Raw genomic sequence first — 12,708 nt, 5'->3', positions numbered from 1 at the left:
CCTGTGTGAACCGGCCCAAAAAGTGTTATGCTTTTGTTTGGTTATATTTGTTTACATAATTTGTTATTGTTTTATAAAGGGGCCGAAACAGCCAATTTACTCCAACCTTTGTGTCAGGGTATTTTTGGTAAGTCTAGTTTGGGTAACAGGATGGTGGTGCAGCATTTAGTTATACAAAAGGGTTAGGATACATCTGGGGTACTTTTGTCATGTCTTTTCCCCTGGCTGTCACTGGACAATGAAAGAAGCAGAAGATGGATGAGCTTCTTTCTCTTTCACTTTGCTTTCTCCTCCTATCAGAATGCTCCTTGTAGTGCAGCACAGTGGATTGGCTCTTTGAACTCCGCTTCACTGGAACTGCAAGAGACTGATACTAAGCCAAATTCCGGTACATACAATGCTTGCATTAAAAATGGATTTAATGGTCTAATTAGTAAATAAGGTGCTTCAATAATATGCGCATTGTATATCTTCCTGGAGATCAGCTTTAAATGTTAAGGTTAGGCCTCGTTCTAGTGATTTGGGATCATGGCCAGATCTCTGTGATTCTGCCCGCTATTCCAAATTGCCCTACAATACTAACAAAACGCAGCATGCATATTCGGGTGCCATTCGTTGTCAATGACACCTATGCACGATGTAATTTTGCCAAAATTGTCATGCGATAAATTGCACTGTAATCGTGTCAGAACCGCATCATTTGAAGCTTGTGACGATTCTTTTGGCCAAAAGCTTAGAGCGATGCAGTTTTTTGCGATTGCAGCACGATTTGTCACTTGACAATCGTGGCAAAACCGCCATTCTAAATAATGCCACCCCAAACACGCTTGCTACATTTTGCCAGCATTGCAATGTAATTTGAATTCACGGGCAGAATCACTAGATTCTTTTTTTAATAGACTAGAGTTTAACCACTTCTGGACCACCCACCACAGATATACTGCGGCAGGGTGGCCCGGCTGCTCAAAATCACATACCTGTACGTGATTTTGTGCATGAGATCTTGGGGGTGGGCACGTGCCACCGGAGTCCCGTTCCCACTGTAATTGGACACAGCAGGAGCCAATCAGCAGGTCAGACGGCCACAATGGTCGCTAGGACCCGCCAACTGTTCCAAGCAGAGGCAGAACAGTGGTCTGCCTATGTCAGTGTTTCTCAATTCCAGTCCTCATGGCCCACTAACAGGTCATGTTTTCATTATTTTGCACAGGTGATTTGATCAGTTTCACTGCCTTAGTAATTACCCCAGCTGTTTCATCTGAGGGAAATCCTGAAAACATGACCTGTTACTGGGCCATGAGGACTGGAATTGAGAAACACTGGCCTATGTAAACATGGCAGATCACTGTTCAGCCAGAGGAAAATTGAGATCTTGTGTTTCTGCTGAGCAGAAGGGGCAGGGTCACCGTGTGATGTTACATGGTGACCCCGCCCCGTGTGATGTCACGGGTGACCCGGCCCGTGTGATGTTCCCTAATGCATGCACATTAGGGAACTAGGCTGTGAAGCCGCAAGGCTTCACTTCCTGATTCCCTCACTGAAGATGCCGGCACCTCCACCCGGAGCCCGAGGGACAGGTCGGGTGAGGACATCGCGGGCACCCTGGACAGGTAAGTGTCTTTATTTTAAAAGTCAGCAGCTGCAGCATTTGTAGCTGCTGACTTTGAATTTTTTTTTTCAGCGGAACTCCGCTTTAAATTAAAACAGGAGATTTTCTATTCTATAGGGAACCTCTACAGATATTTACCTTTTGTCTTAAATTCCACCTTAAAGGATTGGTTCACCTTTACAAGAAAACTGACTATGCAGTTAAGCCAGCCATACATGGATCCAAATTCAGCCAATTCAGAAGGGACCAGAAGAATTTCGATCCATGTATGAGCAGGCTTGTTGTACACAAGTCTATCTATTGATCTATTGAGTTCAACCAGCTTGTCAGGGTCTTCCTGAATGACTAGTGCCGTCGGCTATATAATACCACAACGGGAGGGATTCCCCCATTCATATCAAATGTGTGGATGGGGGAATTGAGAAATAGTTTTCATTCAATCTGCTGGTTAAACAAAAAAAAAAAGCATAATGTACGGGCATCCTAAAGGGGCACCAGTAGATTACAACAAACTGTGCATCTTTGATTATGGGCATAATGTATGGGCTGCTTTAAAGGGCCCCAGTAGATGACAACAAACTGTGCAACTTTGATTAATGTGAAATAATGCAATTGCTATAGCTGTAGACTATCTATGTAACCCTGGAAGCCTGGCCAAAAAAACTCCCAGAGGTGACGTTCATATGTCCTGCCTTATTTTTACAACATTGTCTCCATTACTGCTTGCCCCCACCATCACAGGCGCTATCTCTCTCACTCTCTTATTAAAAACCTTGCTCATGCACTCTCCCTCCCTCTTAGCGGTGACTCTGAGCTTAACACTGCTGCAGTGGGGGAGGTAGCACACCATACATGCATGGGTGTTTGAATCAGAGACAGAGAGCTTTGGTTTTGGTGGGGGGCCAGTAGAAATGTCTGGGAACATCTTAGGGGCTGTGGGAGTTTTTTGGCCAGAGCTCAGCAGGTATGTAAATGGCCTACAGCTGTGTTGGAAGTACAACATCATGTACTATGCACTCCGAACTATAGATGGCACTGTAGTGATATACTAGTGTCTGTGTGTATATTATATACGTTTGTATATTCTGCACAGGAAGGAAGTTTTTTTTTCCGCTCTGCTCTCTTCTGTAATGCTGTTCTCATACATGCATGCTGTTTTCTTATGCAAGTAAAGCGTAATTCTCCATTCCTCAGGATCTCAGTGGCTCATCTTATTATATAACCAAAATATGGCAAGTGCATTATTTCACATTAGTCAAAGCTGCACAGTTTGTTTTTTTATCTACTGGTTCCTCTTAACCACATAGGCAGTTTTCTATCCCTTAAAAAAACAGAAGTTCACTTTCTGACTTATAACTGTGCCTAGGCTATCCAATGCCAACAAACTTAAAGAGAAACTACAGTCTGCTCACATAATTCGTAATAAAAACATCTTTGCCATTACGAAGACTCCCTCCAACCACTTTGCATATTATTTTATATATACTGTTATTCTGTATTTGCCAAATATGCTGCAGAAATCTCCCTCAACTGAGTCTGGCTGCATCCATTTTAACTATGGGCAGCTGAAGGGCAGCTGAAGCTGCTGCCTGTTAACTTCCTTGGATTTACACAGACACACAGAGGCACAACTCCAGCTCTGTAGCTCTCCATGGCTCTCTTATGATTCATCCCCCTCTCTTGCTGGCACACTCTCACAAGAGTGAGTGAGAGAGAGCTGTGCATGATGTCATACACCTAGGTTTTTTTTAAAACAACAAGGGCAGAAGATTTAATAGATGGGAAGTTGAAAAAATGACTGACGTTACGCTTTAAAGCTGTACATCTGCAATGTAAGAGGCACTGTAGCCTGTGAGTTTTAATCTCACAAGATTTGGAGTTAGACTTGATGATGTCATTACTGTGCTGCTCACTGTTCTCCTTGCTGGAGAGGAAGCTGTGCCTGTAGACCTGCAGTACAAGGATCTTCCTGCATTTGTTTAATCTATTCTGTGGATCTGTGCTTCCTCCGCCTCTTCCTCCATCAGACATCAAATCACCAGTCATTAAGGGGAAACATCTGACACGAGGAAGCAAAGCCTTGCTCCTCTACCAAGTTAGTCACCTCCACAAGGTAAGTCAGTAATGGTAAAAAGATCATGTGCAGGGACACCACAGGCAGTACTTGCAACCAGTGCTGAGACAAGGTCACCTAGTGCCCAGGGCAAACATATGAAATGGCTCTTCCCCCCAAGATGTATGAGCATTGTGTCAGCAACAATTCCCCCCCCCCCCTAAAAAAAATTGAGCACTAATCTGCATGCTTACCCATAAGCATGAATTATCCTTCTCTAAGTACAACTCCACCTTCCTTCTGAAATCACTCCTCCTAGCACAAATCCTGTACCCTTTAAATTACCCCTCTGAGTACACATCCTCACCCCCTCCAAATCCCCCCCCCAGCACAAATTCCACCCCATTCCTCCTCCTAGCACGAATATCCCCCAATAATCCCTACTAGCACAAATACACCCCCCCCATCCCAAAAGTAAAAATCCCCTCCTAGCACAATTCCCCTCCCACCTCTACCATATCACCTCTTCTAGCACAAACTGACCAAATCCCCCCTCATAACACAAATCCTAGCACACCCCCAGATTTCCCCTCCTAGAACAATTCTTATCCCCTGCTTGCCCCCAAATTCCCCCTCCCAACATAAATCCCCTCCCCCAAAGTTCCTTGTGGCACCCCCCACCTCACATGATACCACAGTGTCCAGGGCAGCCGCCTCTCCTGTCCAGCCCTTGTCCCAGCCCTACTTGTGACTAATTCTTTGTTCTCTACTTGCCATTTTTGGGCACAGCTTCCAAAGTTCAGATCCTTTTAACACTCAAGCTAACCCCCAAGATAGTGTCTTAAATCTAAAGTAAGCAATTAAAGTATTTTTTTTTACATTTGCACAGTAAAAATAAGTTTAATGCAGTGGCTGCTGCAATGTTTGCTATATCTTTTTTATTTATTTAGCTCACACTCCCCTATTGGTACACAACGTCCAGCGCTGAGGTTTGTAGTTCTGGTCATATACCAATATCACAGGAGATTGGTCGTATGCACCTCCCTGTATTCTTTTTACTTAATGCAAGGCATTCTCTAACTGGAGGAGGGTCATCGTGATTCATGTCCTCACTCCCTCCATCCAGATTTAACACCCTCCTAGAAAGGCTGTTAGGTAAATTTAGTATGGGCTTCTGCTGCAGCTGCAGGATCTGGAATTGTTTAGTTTGGTCTGCTCAAGGCTCCACAGGCCGGGAGTTTGAGAACCTTCCCCTGACTGTATGGGAAGCTTCTGGAGATTAGGGCAGAAGGATTCAAATACCTAGCCAGAAGTCGGAAGATTTAGTAGGGCTGAAGAAGTATGCCCAGATGATGGATGGGTTCCTGTCAAGTAGGCTGGAGACCAGAGGAGAAGGTTCTTCCCCTGCATAAGAATGGATCTGTGAGTTCCAGGGGACTTTTTGCTCTGGGGCACTCCTGGGCTGGATGCTAGACTGCTTTCTTGGGGCTGCATTTATGGACTGTGTCTGTGTTGCCAACCTACCAGATTGAAATTTACTGACATGACACCCACAATTTACTGGCGCAGCCAAGTTTTTACTGGCAGTTCCAAAAGTTACAAAATTACAGTTTTTCAGTGCAAATTCCAGTATTTAGCCTACAAATAAGTACAATATGCAATTAGCAATGTGATTTAGATATGAAAATGTGATAGGTAGATATTAAGGCAAAAAGTATATTTCTTATTTTATTTTTTATATAGTAAGTAGCTAAGGGACAGGATTCAGGAGGGCAATACATTAGAATGGGTGATGCACACATGAAATCGAATCTCACAGTGATACTGACAGCAGTGTGCAGCAGCACAGATCACCGACACGACATGCCCCATCCTGAGTCACAGTGACATTCTCTCTCCATGCCAGGTGGTCCCTTCAGTCCACTCTAGTCCAAACAGCACTGACAGTCCCGCTCCTGGCTTGCCTTAATCCCGTCCTGCAGACCGGCACATGAGGCTCCCTTCGACCATGAAATCACATGAAGCGCTCAGACACCGCCTCCACCTGACCCGCTCCCCCGCCGGCACCGAACACAGTGTAGCAGGCACTTAGATAATCTCGGTCGGCTCCATGTATGCGCAGTTCCGAAGCCAAGCGTTACAGCCATATTTTTTACTGGAAACCTTTTCCTGTTACTGGCATTTACTGGCAGGAGAAAAGTGCTAATTTTTTACTGGCTGCCAGTAAAAATACTAACGGTTGGCAACACTGGACTGTGTGCATTCTGGGACCCCGTGAGTAGAGCCCTTTTGCTTGTGCTGAAGTTCTCATGGTCCCAGCCATGAAACATGGAGTACTACAGTCTCCTGTTACTTCCTCTACACTTTGCTGCATGGTCCCCAGCTATGTTCAGAGAGACTTTTCTAGATTGCTACTACTACTTATGTGATTACTATTGCTACTACTAACATAGAAACCTCTGTTACAACCTGTTTCATGCTCTACTAGCAATACATTTACAAAAAAAGACACCCCTAGACTGTGTATTGTATTGTATATACCCGAGCGGATGAACTGCTGTGTGCCTGGCTGCCTCTGCACTACTTTGGGGAAGAAGTAGTTGAATTATAAAGGCTCCTTTGTGTGGTAAGGCTACACAAGGATAGTGGGGTGCCAGCTTCAGTACCTGAGCCCAGTGTTTGGCTTTAATACTCAATCCAAACTCTAAAAAAATAATATCTAAACAACTCCTGCTAAAGAATACTCATAAAAGAGAGAAGATACGTATCTCCAACAAATTTTATTTTCTGTAGCCGGCAGCACGAAGAAGGCAAGGCAGTCCGCATGCAAGTCTGAGTCGACTTCAAGACAGAACGCTTTATATACATTTGTGAGCAGACATTATCCAGTTGACAAATATTTTAGATCACATAAATTAAAATACTTATGTCATCTCATAGCAATTCTTTTAATTAAAAAGCACAGTTGCATTGGGGCGTAAAACCACTACTATCCAAAATCTTGTCCAAACGTTGTCGTTATTGAACAACAATGAGCATGTGGAACAATAATGAGTGAAACTACCTTGAACTACCATGTTATTGCCTTATTGGCATTCCAAAAAATAATATATATCTCTTGTCATTTGCCTTGGCACAGGGTGGAATGACCTTCAGGCCTAATTTTTTATTAGAACTTCAGGGCCATAGCATCTTATGAAACTGATAAGGGAGGAAGGGGTAGGTGTCTTAATGTCAAATGGTGACTGTTCATTGGCTAACTTCCCCTTATGATGAGTCAGTTTGAGGCACAGACGTGTATATATGCGTAAAAGCTAATTATTTTAGAGTCTTCTTAGCTCTTGTTCAAGGACAGGAGATAACATAAAAGAGAACAAGGCAAGGATATTTGTTAAGCTGATAAGAAACCTTTTGCTTAAAGATTTTGTTGTATTACTCTGCAGGAACTCAAGTCATATTTATTTATTATTAAAAGATTAGAAATTAAATAAATACATATTTATGCATTATATTTAACCACTTCAGCCCCAGAAGGTTTTACCCCTTTTTACCCCCACAAAGAAAGAGCGACAATTTTGAAAAAAACACATTATTTTTTACATTTTGCTATAATAAATATCCCCCAAAAATACGTTTTTTTTCCTCAGTTTGGGCCGATACGTATTCTTCTACAAATTTTTGGTAAAAAAAATTAGCAATAAGTGTTTATTGATTGGTTTGGTTAATTTTTTAATGGCGGGGATTTGCGACATTGTGGTGGACACATCGGACATTTTTGACACATTTTTTGGGACCATTGTCATTTATACAGCAATCAGTGCTATACAAATGCACTGCTTCGTGTGTAAATGACACTGGCAGTGAAGGGGTTAACCACTAGGGGCAGGGTAAGGGTTAAGTGTGTCCTGGGGCGTGTTTCTAACTGTGGGGGGCATGGCTACATGTGACATGTCACTGATCTCTGCTAACGATCACAGAGAGCAGAGAACGGTGACACTGTCACTAGGCAGAACGGGGAGGTGCTTGTTTACATTAGCATCTCCCTGTTCTTCCTCCCTGTGAGACGATCGCAGGTATCCATGCAGCGATCGAGTCTGCGGGACCTGCGACCCAACTCACAGAGGTTCCAGCCAGCGTCGTGCACATGATGCCACTGCAGCAAATTTAAAAGGACGTACCTGTATGCCCATTTGCCTGTTCGTGCCATTCTGCCGACGTACATCGGCGTGTGCCGGTCGGGAACCGGTTAACCACTTCCCTGCCGGAAGATTTACCCTCCTTCCTGACCTGGCCATTTTTTGCGATACGGCACTGCATTAATTTAACTGACAATTACGTGGCGCTATACACAAATAAAATGTATGTCCTTTTTCCCCACAAAATAGAGCTTTCATTTGGTTGTATTTGATCACCTCTGCGTTTTTTATTTTTTGCGCAATAAACAAAAAGACTGACAATTTTGAAAAAAAAAACAATATTTCCTACTTTCTGCTATAAAACATATCCAATACATTCAAAAAAAAAAAATCACATTTCTTCATCAATTTAGGCCAATATGTGTTCTTGCTACATATTTTTAATTAAATAATATCCCAATCAGCATATATTGATTGGTTTGCCAAAAGTTATAGTGTCTACAAACTATGGGATATTCTTATGGAGTAGTTATTTATTTTTACTAGTAACGGCAGCGATCAATGACTTATAGAGGAACTGCAATATTGCAGCGGACAAATCGGACACATAACTGACACTTTTCACACTTCTTTGGGAACCAGTGACACTAATACAGTGATCAGTGCTAAAAACATGCACATTCACTGTACTAATGGCACTGGCTGGGAAGGGGTTAATATCAGGTGCATCAAAGGGTTTACTGTGTGCCTAAAACGTGTTTTCTGACTGTGGGGGAGGTGCTTTTACTAGCCAAAGGTAGAGACCCGTGTTCCTGCTTTATGGGAACACAGGATCCTTGCCTTCTGTACTGACAGAACAGCAATCTGCCTTGTTTACATAGGCAGACTGGCATTTTGCCTGTTTACAGAATGATCAGCGGGTGCTAGCGTACAAGCTCCCGAATGTGCAGGAACCCAGAAGTGCAGGATCATGTATATATATATATATATATATATATATATATGTATGTATATATATATATATATATATATATATATATATATATATATATATGTATATATATATGTATATGTGTATATATATATATATATATATATATATATATATATATATATATACCGTATATACTCGAGTATAAGCCGAGATTTTCAGCCCCTTTTTTTAGGCTGAAAGTGCCCCCCTCGGCTTATACTCGAGTCACCGCCGTCTGCCTACCTGATCAGCGTGTCATGCAGACAGACGGCGGCCATTCCACTGTTCAAAAGCCGCGCCTCCCTGTCTGTGATAGGCGGAACACTCAATTTCCCAGCAGTCAATGTTCCGCCTATCACGGACATCCGCTCATCCTCATACTACGGACGAGGATGAGAGGATGTCCGTGATAGGTGGAACACTGACTGCTGGGAAATTGAGTGTTCCGCCTATCACAGACAGGGAGGCGCGGCTTTTGAACAGTGGAATGGCCGCCGTCTGTCACAGACGAGGAGGAGAGGTGCGGCTTTTGAATCCTGGCATGTTTTTATGACATGCTGATACATGCAAAATGGCACACAATGGCACACGGAGATGCAGAAGGACACAGAGGCTGCAGAAGGACACAGAGGCTGCAGATTGGCACACAGAGGCATGCACAGGACACAGGTAGGCTGCAATGGACACAGGGAGGTACACAGGGAGGTACACAGGGAGGTACACAGGGAGGTATGCAGGGAGGTATGCAGCTGCAGATGGGCATTGTTGACCCTCTTTTACACTCTTTTAAGCTGTAACAGTAGCTGCTGCATGTCTCATCTTCGGCTTATACACGAGTCAATACGTTTTCCCAGTTTTTTTGTGGTAAATTAGGGGCCTCGGCTTATATTCGAGTCGACCTATACTCGAGTATATACGGTATATATATATATATATATATATATATATATATATATATATATATATATATATATGTGTGTGTGTGATCCTGTGCAATGCGGCATCCCTGTATCAGTAAATGCACTATGGGACAGTCAACACGTGGTTCAGCAGAACTAAAAGTGGCTGTTAGGTTGGCTTTTATTGCAGATGAGACTCTTTTGCCATAAAAGCTTCTGACTTATATGTTTGTAATGATGAAGAAATCTGCTTAGCTTTTCAATTGTGGGCGGGTTTGGCGAACATGTCAAAATTGAAAAATGCAAAATGAAGTCAAAAGGATGAGAATCTTGAAAGTTAAATCTCACCATTCCCAAGGCTAATAAGCAGGGAATTGTCTAGCAAAGAGCATGGAGAGGTGGGCACTGCCTGGGACGACATATACCAATTGAAAATATTTTGTTTTTGAATACCATTTAATTGGTAGCAGCTATTATTTACAAATGGCATGGGGTGTGGGAAGCTAGGTACCACCCTGCAGGTATGTAAAAATACAATAAATAAATGTATTTATTGTAAAAAATAAAAAAAATAACATGCAGCAGATAGCAGCTCTTTTAATAAGTTTTAAAGGGAAACACTAAAAATACACAATTTTCTGGGAAAACACTATTCTTTCAAATAACATGCTTTAGGGATGCCCTAAACCTGCCTGTGAAGTGTTACAGCTATGGGATGTACAGTCCACAAGAAAAGTGACATATACAAAGTGTAGCCACCTTGTCTTAAACAGGGCTACTAGTCAAATTTAGTTCTGCTGGGTGGCAGACAACCTAGCTGATTTACAGCCCATATGTTCATTTGGTTTCCTCACAATGCAGTGTAGCTGTGGTTTCTCCCTTCTGCCAGTAGGTGTCACAGGTGACTCTGGTATTAGTATGAGAACTACAGTAAAACTGGCTTATGAATATTCATACTTCCTCTAGCCAACCAGTAGGATTTTTCTGGCCACTGGTGCATGCTGGGTGAGAGTATAAATGTTTGGGGAAGGCCAGGTGATCACTCTCTTCCACCCAGGCCCTGGCTTGGAGTATGTGCTGGTGGCTGATTCTTTTAGTGCTTTACAGTGAGGACCTGCTATCACAGAATGCTGGGATGGTTTAAAGGTTCTGTCATCTGTGAGGACTGTGAGTACTTTGTTCTAATTTTGTGGGGTCTGCACATCTACTAGTTTATGGGTGCCCTGTGCCCTATCCTTCTCTCCCTGGAGTTTTTGGTATTAGCAATGAACTCCTTTCTGTTTTTGTCCAAAAGTGACTGGTGCCCATCTGTTCATCTGTCCCATCATACCTAAGAGACCTATCCTTGAGGTGAAATGCCAGCCCACCCTGTCTCTGGGGGTCAGGAGGGTGTGAAGAAAATTGAAATGGATGGCTGCTAAATGACATTTCCCAGCAACTTCTTTCTGTTTGTAAACAAAGTGCCTGGGAATTCTCTTAATCTATACCACCACTAAATTAATGACTCCTGGCTACAGCCAAAGGTTTGCTTTAGCAGGCCAACACCCTATTTAGTTTGCCCATTTGCCAACTGTGAACACTGAATGTTTATGTGAAGCCTGTACAGCCATGAACGAGAACTCCATCCCTAACTGCTAGCAATTTTCTTCTAATTGCATTGCATGCCTGCCTCATCATATATGCTTTATTAGTGGCATGTCTTGATAATTCTGTTGCCTTACTGTTGACATGTCTTCCTCTTCATGTTTGCTTCAGTAGTGGCGTACCTATTTCTTCTTGTATGCTTCACATATGCCATGTCTGCTTCATTATGTATCCTTCATCAGACATGCCTGCCTCGTATTGTAAAGTTCACCAGTGGCCTACCTACTTTGTCATGTATGTATCATCAATAGATATCCTGCTTCATCATGTATGCTTCACCAGTGGCATTCTTTCCTTGTCATATATACGTCATGAGTGGCTTGTTTCCTTTACAATGTGTGCATTACCAGTGCCATACTTGTTTTATCATATACACTATATTACCATATTGTGACACCTACCTTTACACACACATGAACTTTAATGGCATACCAGTCTTAGTCTGTAGTGTTCAACATTAAGTTGGCATGTCCTTTGCAGCTATAACAGCTTCAACACTTATGGGAAGGCTGTCCACAAGGTTTAGGAGTGTGTCTATGGGAATATTTGACCATTCCAGAAGTGCATTTGTGAGGTCAGGGACTGATGTTGGACAAATAGGCCCGTCTCACAGTCTCCGCTCTTATTCATCCCAAAGGTGTTCTCTCGGGTTGAGGTCAGGAATCTGTGGATGCCAGTCAAGATCCTCCACCCCAAACTCGTTCATCCATGCCTTTATGGACCTTGCTTTGTGCACTGGTACAACTCATTTGGTGGAGGGGGATTATGCTGTAGACTTTACCTTACACATTACCCATGTGTGGGGAGCTGTGTCAAATGCTTTTGCAAGATCTAGGTATACCATGTCCACAGCCACCCCTCTGTCCAAGGTTTTACTTACCTCCTCATGAAAAGAAATCAGATTTGTGTGACAACTTCTGTCTTTCATGAATCCATGCTGTCTGTTGCTTAAAATATTTTTTACAGCAACAATTCATCTAGGTGGTCTTTTGTTAAACTCTCCAATATCTTTCAGACTATAGAAGTTAAACTAACAGATCTATAGTTACTTGGTAAATACTTTGATTCCTTTTTAAATATGGGCACTACGCCAATCCAGTTATTAACGAGCCCCTAAAAATTAGAAACAATGGCATTGAAATGACAGAGCTCACTTCTTTTAGGATCTGTGGGTGGATGCCACCTGGTCCAGATGTTTTATCCACCTTTATTCTGTGTAAATATTTCTGGACCATATCACTTTTGAGCCATTGTGGATCATTTGGGGCTGTGTCACTACCACCCCCATTCTGGACATGAGCTTGCCCATGCTCCTTTGTATACACAGAGCTGAAGAAAGTATTTAATACATTTGTCTTCTCTTTGTCCCCAGTCACTCACTCTAGTTTATTTTG

This window comes from Lithobates pipiens, unplaced genomic scaffold, assembly GCF_037356315.1.
Source record: "Lithobates pipiens isolate NorthernLeopardFrog02 unplaced genomic scaffold, aLitPip1_a1.2 Scaffold_18, whole genome shotgun sequence".
Taxonomy (NCBI): domain Eukaryota; kingdom Metazoa; phylum Chordata; class Amphibia; order Anura; family Ranidae; genus Lithobates; species Lithobates pipiens.
This window is presented reverse-complemented; position numbering follows the sequence as displayed.